Source organism: Neomonachus schauinslandi, chromosome 1, assembly GCF_002201575.2.
Source record: "Neomonachus schauinslandi chromosome 1, ASM220157v2, whole genome shotgun sequence".
Lineage (NCBI taxonomy): Eukaryota > Metazoa > Chordata > Mammalia > Carnivora > Phocidae > Neomonachus > Neomonachus schauinslandi.
Window position 1 is genome coordinate 141,580,519 of NC_058403.1, and position 15,045 is coordinate 141,595,563.

Sequence of the window (15,045 nt, forward strand, 5' to 3'; positions counted from 1 at the left end):
TCATTTCAAACGTTTTATATGCTCCAAAAAGAAAAAAAAATTGTTATTATTATTTTTAAAGATTTTATTTATTTATTTGACAGAGACACAGCCTGAGAGGGAACACAAGCAGGGGGAGTGGAAGAGGGAGAAGCAGGCTTCCCATGGAGCAGGGAGCCCGATGCGGGGCTCGATCTCATGACCCTGGGATCATGACCCAAGCCAAAGGCAGACGCTTAACGACTGAGCCACCCAGGCACCCCAAGGAAAAAAAAAATTATTAGTTATTCACTCCTATCTGGTACTGTGGTCGGGATTCTATATGAAAGTTTCCAACTGTGTGGTACAGCTAAAGTTTCTAATCTTAATTAAATACCAGTGCCATTATCTGAAAATACCAGTTCATATCTAATGTTTAATAAGATTCCCTTCAATGGCTCCACATCTCACTCAGAGTAAAAGCCAGACTTTAAACTAATTGACAAGGCCTTAGGATATTTATTGCTGGTCTCTAGCTCACACTCTCCTCATCTCTCCTACCCTTTTCCCTTACTTACTCTGTTACATTCATTCTGGGTTCTCTGCTGTTTGGGGAGCTCCAGAGGCATATTCGGGTATCAGAGCCTGTGCACATGGCATTTCCTCTTCCTGGATTGGTATTCTCCCAAATTTTTGCTTCCTTATCTCTTTAAAGTGTTTGTTCAAATGTCACCTTCTCAAAAGGAATTTCCTGAATACCCCATTGAAAATTATATCACCCTTATCTCAGTACTTCCTGTCCTCATCTCCACATTATTTTTCCTCATACTGCTTATAATATATTAAGTAATTCACTTTTTTGATTGTTTATTTCTACCCACTAGAGTGAAACTTCACTGAGGGAAGGGATCTTTGGGATTGTCACGGCTATATGCCCAGGGCACAGAACCATCCCTGGCACCTAGGGGGTGTTCAGCATTCATTTACTGAATGAATACATGCATATTTATTGCATTTTATATTTTCACAAGTCCCTTGAACATTTTCACTATGTCAGTAGAAATGTGTGTCTTGGGGTTCTAGAATCTTGCGTGGCAAATAGGTGGAGTAGAGAAAAAGGTGACTCTTTTTTATACTTGCATGGAAAGGAATGTCGCACAATTGAGTGTGATTATGTAAAGCCAGTATTATCTTTTAATTATTCTCTCTATTAGTTGAATATTAATATAATTGAACATATGTCATTTGCCTCACTGGCATTCATTTCATAACTTTTTTTTTTATTAATAGCTATATAAACCTGCCAAGAGAACATATTTTTTTTTCAAATTGGTTACTTTGTATAGAAATAGTTTTAAACTGTATTTAGTGTTATTGTACAAGTAGGAATTAGACCATCATAAATATTAATTTTTAGCCCTCAAAACATTCTTTTGCTTTGCAGTTCAATCATTTACTTAAGCCCTACTGATCTGTTCAATTTAATAATCTACTAAGATCAGGGATTATCCCACTGGCACTGAACAGGGCAAATAAGAATGAAAAAAGTTTTACTGCCCTATCTTTGTACTCAGCCAGTTGTTGAAATTATCTGGGTGTGTAAATTAATATTTAACCAAATCTTTTTTCTGCCTCAAAAAACCTGGGGAATAATGTGCTTGTTCCCTCACTCCCGAAGAAATTGGTGGAAAACATTGGTGATGAATGAATGAGGTCTGGCTTTCGGTATGTGATGGAATATACTTTTAAAAAATAGAGCTCTCTACCTATTATCAGGTTGACACTGACATATGTTGGGAAATACCTATTTTTCTTTGGTAAGAATCCATCATTTGTCATATTTAACGCTCAGAGATTTTATAATCTATCCTATAGGTTCTGAACATGTGGTCCCTAGCCCAACAACATCAGTATTACTTGTGAACTTGTTTGAAATGTAAATTCAGACTTCTGAATCAGAAACTCTGAGAGTGGGGCCCAATCACTCAAGATAATTTTTTTTTAACAAAGCTTCGAGGTGATTTGATGCAAATAGTTGAGAAATGATGATTGATGCTATTCTAATAAATATGCATAGAGCCGATATTTTATATGATACGTTATGTGTTATGGTGTAAGGCAAAGATGTGAAATACACACTTTCTGTCATAGAAGAAATTATGCTGAAAATACTAACTGGCAAGACTCTGAAGAAAACTCTTCTGCAGCAACACTCTAGTAGCACACATTACCATTATCGATGCATATCTGCAGCTTTAACATGGTCTTTCTCTGGTCTTTGGTTTTGCTTTTATCTGCAGAATTCTGTACACTTCTATTTGTCCATTTAAATTTGAAGGATAAAAGGTAAAAATGTACACATTAAACATAAAACCTTCAGCAATCCACTAAGGATAGCAAATCATATTCATGAAAAACTGTAACACAAAACAAAAGAAGTGTTCTTTTTAAGTCACGTATATATAAATTTCAACTCAGGAAATAGGACAAAGAGTAACCTACCAGAATCAGGGTAGCAGATGCCCCACAAGACACCTCCTTTATTATTTCTGAGCTACGCAATTAGCCACCTATTCAGTGTCCCTGATGTCATTCTCATTATAAACCATAGTGTTTGATATCATATCAATCAGCATTCAGACAGAAAAAGAAAACTATTCTAGGTATTTCAGACTAAGAATCTTTAACACAAGAATTCTTTGCCAAAAAATTAGTTTAAAAAAAAAAAGCAGAAAAACTTAGGACTGCAGGAAGAAAGAGAGGAGGTAAAGTAACTCAGAGATCAGTAATAGCAACAAACTGCTATTACCCCTCAGGCTGGCCAAACAAAACTGAGGACAGGGTGTTAGCAGGTAACACTTACCTGTAGCTCTGCTGCAAGACTCTGCTACTGTTGAAACTGCCACCAGTCCCCCTGTGAGAGCAGCCAGATGTACCTGCTGGCCCAGGCTGGCCCTGCCATTTCAGGCAATAGTGCCGGGGCTAGCCACTGACTGGGAGCTGCTGAAGGTCATTGGAAACTATAGCTGGCCACTGATGCTGGTGACCCCTACAGAGGCCACAAGAGAGAAAGCGCTTTCCTTCTTCCTATCTTCCAGCCTCCCACTAGTTCTTGGCATTGGCAGACCCAACCGGAAGTCAGCTGGGAAATCCAGGAAATGTAGTTTTCAGGGTCTCAGCACCTGGGATACAGATGAATACACAATGAAGCTGAAAGAAAGGGAGCAGGCAAATGACCTGCACAGGCATGAGGACACATCGTAAAACAATCAGTTAGAAGTCGGAATGTCAGAGCCTAAGTGATCCTTGGCATTCCACCTGCGATTTTTTTTCAAATATTCTTCAGTTATGGAACTGAAGTTTGGAAAGAAAATAAGTTCATTATAAAATGGAGGCAACGTGGTAGCAGGAAGTGGTGTTGGGGCATTAAATCCCTAGCTGTTTGGAGTACTACTGGGGTACTGCTGTGCCCCATCTGCTTCTCCTCTGCCAGGTTAGTCACTCAACCCTAGTTGCTGGAGTGTTGGTTGCTACTGGCCTACAACTGCCCTGTTCTCCTGAGAATTTCCTTAGGCTGAAAGGAGTTGTCTCACACATTCTGGGGGAGTCTGCTGCGGTGATCACTTGATATGGAAGTATGAAAGGCCATCTCCCTTGTCTCAAACCTATGGTGGGGAATATGCTGCAGAGCCCTCCATGGAAGAGACCAAGGCTGGACTTCACTTGAGACCACATCTTTGCTCAGTGCTTCATGATTCTCTCCCATGCTTCCCTTTCCTTGACTCGCCCCTCGGTAAGCCATATGCACTTGGATCTCTCTCTCTCTTAGGCCCTGCTCCTGGCGACACCAACCTAAGACACCACCCATATCCTTTTTTTTGTCTTGAGCCTCACATGAGTTGCCTCATTGTACTGTGGACAAAATTGGGTCACACAAAGCCATCTATCTAGGTGCCTTGTCCAAGGTCATGTTGCTTGTTGGGAATAAACCTAGTGTTCTCACCCTAGAGTCACTATAGTGACTGACCCTAGTAGTCAGTGTTGCTAAGCTCAGCAAAATAAAAGAAATTCAGGACCACTTACAGTTTCCCTTGGGACCTACTAAAATGGGAGTCCAAAGCAGGCAGTAGATAAAAATTAACAGTTTGAGAACAGAGATCTCACTGGAGTATTAGATTAATGACTCCCAGACCATTATGAGGGCTCCGTGGGTGATTCGTTAAGCTTTTGACATGATTCTAGATTCTTCCCTCATTCCACTTTCTTCCTCCTTTTTAATTTCCTTCCCACACTCAGCACTAGTGTCTTTGTTTTTATTTTTGAAACCACCCATCCAAAGAAGAAGGACTAGCTTCTTATTGGAGCTGACTGAACACATCAGTATCCATATAGCATTGTTGAACTTTGACTCCACTGGCAAGTACCCTTTCATAGAATCATGCCTAGCTGTTTTTCTGAAGACATTCTGCCTTGGTGTTCTTTGCCAAGCTTCAAATTACAGTGTTTTATATAAAGCTGCCATTTGGCAGGGTATTTTTCTTTTGTTTTGCCAGTTTCTGATCTTTTTAACACAGAGTGACCATGAAGTCACACTTTGTAATTGTTGATTGGTCTCTGGTGATGATCGAAAACTTTCATACATAGCAAATAATATTTAATATATTGCCAACTGCACAAGAGGCAGAAAGGGACCTTATTGTGGGTTGAATTGTGTACCCTCAAAATTCATTTGTTGAAATCTAAGTTCCCCAGTACCCCAGATTGTGACCATATTTGGGAATAGGGTTGTATCAGATGTAATTAGGTTAAGGTGATGTCATACTGGAATAGGATAGACCCCCTAATCCAGTATGACTGATGTCTTTATAGAAAGAGGAGATTTGGAGACAGACACACATATAGGGAAAACACCATGTGAAAATAAAGGCAGAAGTTTTCTTTTTCCTCTTCTGGGGACATTGTCTAGTGGCATTCAGAATGGTCCAGCATTTGACATATGGCCATAGGCTGTCCTACAATAGGCTGTCCTCTAACAAAGCCAGGTTATCGGAAACCCCTGGTGATAGAATTGTTTACCTTTAGACCAGAAAGGTTGGAGAAGCAGCAAAATCCACATGTGGCATGTGCCCAGGAGTTTGTGCCATGAGACCTAAAATTCCTCTGAGGTTATCTAAAATGACAAAAACCTGGGGCGCCTGGCTGGCTCAGTCAGTTGAATGCCCGACTGTTGGTTTTGGCTCAGGTTGTGATCTCAGGGTCCTGGGATCAAGCCCTGTATCAGGCTCCACATTGGCATGGAGTCGGCTTGAGATTCTCTCTCCCTTTCCCTCTGTCCCTCCAGCTTGTGCTCTCGCTATTTCTCTCTCACTCTCTCTAAAATAAATAAATAAATCTTTAAAATATAAAAATAAAATGAAAAAAGCTCTGTCAACAGGGCCTTTGGTGGTTCCATGTGTGCTAAGTGTGTCTGTGACAGGATCAAGCATGCTTTCCACATCAAGGAGCATAAAATTGTTGTGAAAACGTTGATGGCACAAGCAGAGAGTCAGAAAGCTAAATTTAAAAATTGAAGCTTTCTCAAGTAGGAAAAAAAAATCAAAAGGCTAAAAAAAAAAAAAAAGAGAGAGGCAGAGATTGGGGTGATACTTCTGCACCCCAAGTCATGCCAAAGATTGCCCACAAACCGCTAGAGCTAGGGCAGAGTCGGGGAACAGATTCCCACTCACTGCCCCCAGAAAGAACCAACCCTGCTGACACCTTGACCTTGTACTTCTGGCCTCCATAACCGAGAGATGATAAATTTCTATTAAGACACACAGTGTGTGGTACTTCATTGTGATAGCCCTAAAATTCAGGCCTGAAGTCCTGTCTCCTCCTGCCTCTTTTATAAATGGAACTCCTTTTATTGAGTACTATTTAGTAAAGTCCTACTCCAGGATGCTGTTTTTCAGTAGAACATCTCAATTTTTACATGAATGTCTTTATGCTTATGTATCCTATTTTTAAATGCCTACTTTGTTTTATTTATTTTGTATTATTATGTATTTTGCTGTTGTATTCGTTGTTATTCTTGCTTGTTCTGGTTATTTGAGAGGGGTTTAGTCTTTTTTTTTTAGCTCTTCTACAGGTTACTTTTAAAAATTAAATAATATAGATCCATCTATAATTTAGACAGTTATTAAAAATAAAGAAAACAGCAAACTTACTTTTCCTCCCATTACCTCTCTTCTCCAGCTTCCAAATTCAATTATTTATATTATTGTTTTTACATCCAACTTCATAATATTTACCTTTTGTTATAAAGTCATTATAATCAAAAGTATTCAGTTTTAGTTCTGCATTCAAATGAAATCAGTATTCATTTTCGATCATTTTATGTAATGGCTATACAGTTCTTGAATTCTCATTTTTATTTATATCACAGTTTTCTGTATTTCATAAACTAGTAGTTTATAGAGAAACCATCATGAGTGTTATGGTCCAATGTGTGCATATTTCAGAATCTCTATTTTTTTTTCACATTATACATGATTGATAACTATACTGGGTATAAAATTTGTGAGTCATTTCCCCCTCTTCAAGCCTCATTGCCCTCAGTTTTTTGGGTTTTTGTTTTGTTTTGTTTTTGCTTGCTTTGTTTTTGTTTTGTTTTATTTTCTGATGTTAGTGTTGCTGAAGTAATACTGATTTTCTACCCGATGGCTAAATTTCTTTTTCAGGATGGATGTCTCAAAAGTTCTTTTCTTATCCCTGAAATCCAATTGCTATCATTTGTTTTGTATCAATTTTTTACTAAAATGTGGTATTCCATTTTGATTTATGTTTATGGAAGTTATTATTATTATTATTATTATTTTAGAAATGTTCGATTACACCTTTGAGTATCTTTGTTTGGTGTGATTTTCCTAAAGCCTGTCCACCATATCTGTGACTTGTTTTCAGGAGTATGTATTCTACTTCTCATTCCAGATTTCACTGTATTTGGCAGATATGCATCAACATCTGTTGTCTGGAGTTATAGTGTTTTCCCAGTTTTTTTTTTTTTTTTTTTATAGATACCCTTAGCTTCCCATTTTTTTAAAATTCTTTATTTAATTGCGTTTTCCAGAAAACGTGCACTTTTTCCACATGCAATCTGGGGCAGTTTTCTTGAAAACTCGCTGTAAGAACAGAGGATAATCTAAGGAGTTGTTATACTTTGGGGGTTAGTGAAATGTAATAGGAAAAGCCTCAGAGTGGGGCTTGGGCCAGACTTGAACTACTGCTCTATCTCACCACATCTGTTTTGCTGTTGTTTGCTGGAACATCTTTGCCATAGACATCTTTGCCTCAAGAGTTTTGGCTGCATAACTAACTGGCTGTAAGGCAATTCTGTCATCAAAGATAAAATAATAAAAAATAAGAGAGGGATATTAAAAAAGACATAATGAAATGTTAAAAAACATTAATGAAATTGCCATAAGGTAATTTTGCCATCAAAGATAAAATAATGAAAAATAAAAGAAGGACATTAAAAAGGACATAATGAAACATAAAAGAAAATAATAATAAAATTAATTATTAATCCCTTCCTTCATTGAGAGAGATATCAGTTTTCCAAATACTGGGAGGAGTCTTGGTAACTGAGCTTTGTATTGCATTAGGAAAGCCTTCCACACTGTTCTTGGCATATTGTCCTATTTCATTGATGGATGTCGCAAAGATCTATGGAAACAGTGGGTGAAATGCTAATTCTGTAACGCCTTTGTAACTGAGCTTTGTATCCTTGTAACATTTGGTCTCATGGTAATGTAATTGTGTCACTGTCATTCATTATCTAATACAGCATAGTATGCAATCTGGCTTTGCACTCTCTTATTTCACGCTTCCAGTAAGTTTTATCACAATATTTTCTGTCAAGTTGATATACATAGTTGTTATCACCTACTATTTTAAGATCACCACACATGATTGTCACTGTATAGACCATCATGAAAGCTAGCTAAGATTTATATAATATAAAAATGGGAATTTTTTCAATGGAAAAATAAAACCAGACTGACAGCTAGTAGCTTCAATACCTTCACTCTTCCAAGGGTAGTTGATTTGTCAATGAAGAAATGAAATAAAACTATCAACCAGTTATTTTATCATTTACAGCAAAATTATCTTATAGCCAAATAGTTATGTGACAAAAATATCTGTGGTGAAAATGTTTGCTGTAAAGGTGTGTATGGCAAAGGTGTTTATGGCAAAGCTACCTGGAAGCCAGTCACACACCAGCGCTGTGACCCCAGTTAGAATACGAAAACTCTGAATCTCAATTTCTTTACAAAGTTCTTGCAGGAATTAAGTAAATAACCTACCCAAAGCTATGAGTAAGTTACATGCGAACCGTAAATAGAAATGCTAGCTACTATCACCTTATTTATTTAAAAGCATCCATAGGGCTAAGATTAGTCTATGCAAGACCCTGGCAACAATCCTTCCCCTATGCTCAGTTCTGGTCAGGCTGGTATTAAGGGTTTTTGTTTTTGTTTTGTTTTTTTTCCCATTTTTCAACCCCTGTCAACACATGATTCATTGCAACTTTGGTTATTAGAAAATATCCTATTGGACTGGGGATGGTGGGAGAGAGGTAAAGACAGGAGGTTATAAAAAAATATTTCACATAGGGACTTGGCTTTCAAGTACTTACATGAACTCAAATTTTAGAGAATTTAAAGGAGATTTATAATATCATTAGGGGTTAGGAAGCAGACCTATACCAAACACTAAGGACACTGATAGGATTTTCCTTGGAGAAGAAAAGTCAGAGGGGAGATTTAGTACTCTACTACTTGTGATACAGATGAGATTAATAACCAGCTGAGATTCTTTGTCTCCAGTGATTATAGCACAAATGAAAACTGGCTTGAGTTGCATCAGTAGAAATCTCCAGATGGCGAAAGCAGGGTTGGGCTTCCTTGTAGGAAGGGGCCACCCCCTTGTGATATCAGGGGACTCGGAAAGCCTACTTGTTCCCCTACTCTGTAAGTGCTTCCCATTATCTCAGGGATTGATGCCATAATTTCCATGATTAAAATGTTATTGCTTTGATGAGGAAACAAAATATTCTGCCCCCCCATGAGGTAATACCACAATGAAAAGAGAATGAGTTAGCTGATAATTTCCTTTAAAAAGTTTGATTGACATTGGGGAGAGGGCTACAGGTTATGGGGCTCCTCAAGGGGGAAGAAGTTTATATTACCTCAATAGGAAAAGAGTACAGCATGTGGAGTCTGGGAGCCTATCTCTTAATTTTACTGAGATCCACCTCTCAGTAGGAACTATAAACCACTGACTGATTATTGCTTCATCTGATGAAGTCACATTTCTGGATATCTTTAAAAGCTGGACAGATGATTTATGGTTATCTTCTGTTATTTCCTGAACCTTACAACAACCTTTTAGTTGTGCTTGCTTGTATCTGAAAGGTTGGACAAGCATTGCTCCAAATGGTCCTATGATCACATACAGCATCAACATCACCTGAAAGCTTGTCAGAAATGCAAATTTGGAGGGAGGCTGGGAATATAGCCAGAGTAGGAGGACCCTAAGCTCACCTCATCCCACGGATACTAGATAACACCCACATCAGTGTAAATAATTCAAAAAGTGACCCAAAGACTGGCAGACAAACTCCATAACTGAAGATCGAGAAGATACCACATTGAAAAGGGTAGAAAGGGTGGAGATGCTGTGGGGAACTAAACAGACCTTGGGCAGGCCACGGGAGGGAGGGAGCAGAGAAGGGCAAGAAACAGACTATCACACCAGGCAGTAGGCTCAGGGTAGACAGATCCCCACAACATTTCACTTTGAAAACTAGAGGGGCCAAATTCTGTGAATTCTTTCAACCAGTGGGACTTAAAGCCTGGAATTTTAAACACCAGTGGGCTTGGTTCTGGGAGAGCCTGGAGGGCGAGAGGAAGCTGAGTCCTCACCCTTAAAGAGACAGTACAACAAACAGCCCATGGAGATAAAGTACAGAAGCAGCGGTTTGAAAAACTCCGGAAGTAACTGAGAAGGAGAGTAGTTTATTCATCTCAGAGCTTGTCCCAGAGGGACAGATTTCATTGGAAGATTCCTCCCAGAACAAAGGAGCTGGCAGGCTCCATTTCCCTCCCTACCCCCCAGCATAAACACATTGACACCGACCAGAACCCGCACAGCACCAACATTACCTGTCTGACTTGCTTACACCAAGCCCTGTGCTCACCCCACCACGCTTTGGTGGATCCACCCATTCCAGTCATGGAAGATCTATCTATGCGCTTGCCTGTAAGATATTCTGCAGATTGAAAGTGAGGGAAGGGCGCCTGGGGGGCTCAGTCGTTAAGCGTCTGCCTTCGGCTCAGGTCATGATCCCAGGGTCCTGGGATCGAGCCCCGCATCGGGCTCCCTGCTCTGCGGGGAGCCTGCTTCTCCCTCTCCTCCCCACTTGTGCTCTCTCTCTTACTATCTCTATCTCTCTCTCTCTCAAATAAATAAAATCTAAAAAAAAAAAAAGAAAAGAAAGTGAGGGGATAGAGAAACATTTGTCATGCAAATGGATGTGAAAAGAAAGCTGGTGTAGCAATACATGTATCAGACAAAACAGACTTTAAAACAAAGACTGTAACAAGAGACAAAGAAGGACACTATATAATGATAAAGAGGACAATCCAACAAGAAGATATAACAATTGTAAATGTTTTTGCACCCAACATGGGAGCACCCAAATACATAAAACTGTTAACAGCAGACATGAAACAATTGATAGTAATACAATAATAGTAAGAAATTTTAACACCCACTTACGTTGATGGACAGATCATCCAAACAGTAAATCAACAAGGAAATAGTGGGCTTTAATGACACAATGGGCCAGATAGATTTAACAGATATATTCAGCAGGATATATAAGAGAAAATGATACACCATCTTTTTAAGTGCACATGGAACATTCTCCAGAATAGATTACATATCAGGCCACAAAGCAAGTCTCAATAAATTTATAAAGATCAAAGTCATACTCTGCATCTTTTCTGACCACAATGCTATGAAACTAGAAATTAACACAAGAAAAAAAATCTAGAAAGAGCAAGAATGCATGGAAGTTAAATAACATGCTACTAAACAATGAATGGATCAACCAAGAAATCAAAGAAGAAATAAAAAACCACATGTAGAGAAATTAAAATGAAAACACAACAGTCCAAAATTTTTGAGATGCAGCAAAAGCTGTTCTAAGAGAGAAGTTTAAAACAATACAGGCCTACCTAAAGAAGCAAGAAATCACTAATAAACTAACTACACATACAGGAGCTAGAAAAAGACGAACAAACAAAATGGAAGACCAGCAGAAGGAAGGAAAAAATAAAGATTAGAGCAGAAATAATTGATAAAGAAACTAAAAACAAAACAAAACAGTAGAACAGATCAATGAAACCAGAAGCTTGTTCTTTGAAAGATCAATAAAACTGCTAAACCTCTAGCCAGACCCATCCAAAAAAAAGAGAGAGGACTCTAATAAATGAAGTCAGAAATGAAAAAGGAGAAATAACAACTGACACCACAGATATACAAAGGATTGTAAGAGAATATTATGAAAAATTATATTCCAGCAAATTAGACAACTTAAAAGAAATAAATTCCTAGAAACATAACCTACCAACTGAAGCAAGAAGAAATAGAGAATTCGAGCAGACTGATTTCCAGCAATGAAATTGAATCAGTAATCAAAAAATTGCCAACAAAAAAAAGTCCAGGACCAGATGGCTTCACAGGTGAATTCTGCCAAACATTTAAGGAAGAGTTAATACCTATTCTTCTCAAACTATTCCAAAAAATAGAAGGAAAACTTCAAATTTTGGTCTATGAAGGTAGAATTACCCAGATACCAAAACCAGATAAAGACACCACAAAAAAAGAGAACTACAGTCCAATACCTCTGATGAACATAGATGCAAAAATCCTCAACAAAATATTAGCAAGCCAAATCCAACAATACATTAAAAAAATCATTCACTATGACCAAGTCGGATTTATCCTCGGGATCAAGAGTGGTTCAACATTTGCTAATCAGTCAGTGTGATACAACACATCAATAAGAGAAAGAATAAAAACCATATGATCATCTCATAGATGTAGAAAAAGCATTTGACAAAGTACAACGTCCATTCATGATAAAAACACCAGCAAGGTAGGTTTAGAAGGAACATATTTCAACATAATAAAGATCTAATTAAAAAAAAAAAAAAAACAAGCAAAAAACCAAAAAAACAACCCCCAGTGAAACATCTTACTCAATGGGTAAAACAGAGCTTTTCCCCTAAGGTTAAGAACAAGACAAGGATCTCCACTCTCACCATTTATATTCAACATATATTATATATATAAAATGGAATATTACTCAGCAATAAGAAAGAATAAAATCTTGCCGTTTGCAACAACATGGATGGAGCTAAAGATATTATGCTGAGCGAAATAAATCAGAGAAAGACAAATACCATATGATTTCACTCATACGTGGGATTTAAGAAACAAAATAAATGAACAACAACAAAAGAGACAAACCAAGGAACAGACTCTTTTTTTTTCTTTTGTTTTTTTTAATTAGTACATTTTTATTGTTATGTTAATCACCATACATTACATCATTAGTTAAGGAACAGACTCTTAACTATAGAGAACAAACTGATGGTTACTAGAGGGGAGTTGGGAAGGGGGATGGGTGAAATAGGCGATGGGGTTGAATATACTTATCTTGATGAGCACTGAGTACTATATGGAATTATTGAATCACTATATTGTAAACCTGAAACTAATATAACACTGTATGTTAGCTACCCTGTAATTAAAAAAGAAAAGAAATGCAAATTAGTGGGCACCACCCAAACCTGCTCAATCAGTGTCTGGTGGGGTTAAGGGTAGGGGGGTTGGGGGGAGGGGGAGTCCCAGTATTCTGCGTTTTAACAAGACCTCTGGGTGATTTTTGTGCATAATAAAGTTTAAGAACCACTGATGATTTTCATTGCTCTTTACTGGTTAAGAACATACATGAGGTTTTTGTACTTATTTTCTGCCTCTTAGCAACTTACTCATATCCAAACAACTTAAAAGAAGGATAAAATATTTGTTTTCAGTGTTCTTCAATTTTTCTATTTACCAGCTAACCTCTTAATAGTATTTATTAGAGTCCATTTAGCCATACAATAGATTGCCAAGATCATGATTCAGAAGCTTATTCAAATGTATTTTAAATGTTGAAATGGAAACAACCTGGAGATGTAATTGCCAAAATTTAATCAAGGATTTAATTTATAGCTCAGACTAGCCAAATGGATTTTCCCATTTTTCAGTTCACTGTTTGCACAAGGAAATTAAAAAGTATGGAATCACAAGCTGAGCAGGGAACCCTTGAAGAGGATTGCAGTGTGCTCACTGATTCTCATTTGCCATATTATAGCATCCTGATCCTTGGGACTTGTAGTTCCCAAAGCCAGATTAGAGCAAGTGGGGGGGGGGGGGGGGGGAAGCAATATATATTTTTTGGTCATGTTATAAATTATTGCCAGGGCATGTTAGCTCACACATTGCAATGGGAATTAATAGAATAGGTTAAATATCCTGTTCTTGATTCTGTTGTTTAAAAAATGCCCTCGTTTCAACAATCCATGTCTAGCTGCCCTCAAACCACTAAACGGGGAAGAGGTATGATTGAGAATTTCATTGCCTTTTCCATTCTACCAGTGATAATAGGTTTTCACTGAGCTCTTTGCACTTGTTTTTCAAAAGCCCAAGGTTTGAATACTTTGTGCCCCACAATATCCATCACTTAGACTCTGAAGTCCCCGTGCAGATTTGACAGAGCAGTGGTTTCTCAACCATGGTTTGCCAAGTCAGCATGAGTGTCTGTGTGTTTGGAGGGGGAAAAGAAAAATGAACAGATAAGGTCAGTGATGTTCTCATCAAGGTGGGCAAGTATGTTTTTATATTTACATTTGAGTGATGCTTTGCCTAACAAAAGCGCTATGTTAGATATATTGGTGTGGACCACTTCTCTCATTCTGGGTGTGATGAGAGTAGTGGAATCTAAGTACAATAGTCTGTCTTTTTCTCTCCTGGCTAGAGTCTCATAGGTGCATCCCAATGCTTCTTTATGAAGACGAAAATCAAGATATTTCAGTAACAAGTCATTACATTTAATTGAGCTATTTCTTGCTTCTGGTCAAAAAGAGGCAGGAGAGAGGACAAGTAGGTCTCAAGTATTTCACAACAAGATTAGGAGTATATTGTAGTTTTCCCCAACATTTTATTATGAGCATTTTCTCACGTGCAGAAAATGGAAAGAAGTTTACAGTGAATTCACTCTCTGGATTCTACCATTAATCTTTCACTAGACTTGCTTTATTACACACCCTTTGCTTTATCCATTCATCAATTCATCATATTTTTTTTAATAAGACATCAGTTGCAGACATCAGTGTGTTTCACTTCTAAACACTCAACATACATATCATTAACGAGACTTCAATATTTTTTTTTTTCCTTTTGGGATGAAACTTCCATCAATGAAATACATGAATCTTAAGTATACCATTCCATGAGCTTTGCCAGATATATCCACCTGTGTAACCCAGAGCCCTATCCAAATAGAGAACATTGCCATCACACTAAAATTAATGAATGTACATATGTCTGAATGGATGTATATATACTGCTAGACCTGATACTTTTCTTAGTTTAATAATAAGATTCCCCTAGGACTTCACATGGTAACTGTGGGGGCTGACATGTTTATCTTCTCTCTGCTCTCTTACTTAATGAAAATGACATGCTACTCAGGCTAATTGCCATGGTCCATACCCTGCACTTAGCTCATGATTTCTTAAATTTTCTAATGCTTCAGCACAATTAGTAGAGGAATGCAAGGATATATGGAATGGAAGTTAACCAGCTTTCCTCAAGACCACCTCCAATAAAAGTAAAGAGACTCATGCCTATTGATCTGCAACTTCCTCCATGTTTAGTGATCTTAAGGAAGGATGGCCAGATGCAAGAAGACAATTAGAGGCTATTTTT

The 15,045-nt window shown here is 37.8% G+C and overlaps 1 protein-coding gene and 1 pseudogene across 6 annotated transcripts in view; both read left to right on the top strand.

Annotated features, from left to right (window-relative positions):
* Positions 1-15,045, top strand: part of RBMS3 (RNA binding motif single stranded interacting protein 3) — a 725,792-nt gene that overhangs the window by 384,317 nt on the left and 326,430 nt on the right. The gene's annotated exons all lie outside the window — the stretch shown is intronic.
* On the top strand, positions 4,936-5,528 carry LOC110570629 (annotated as a pseudogene).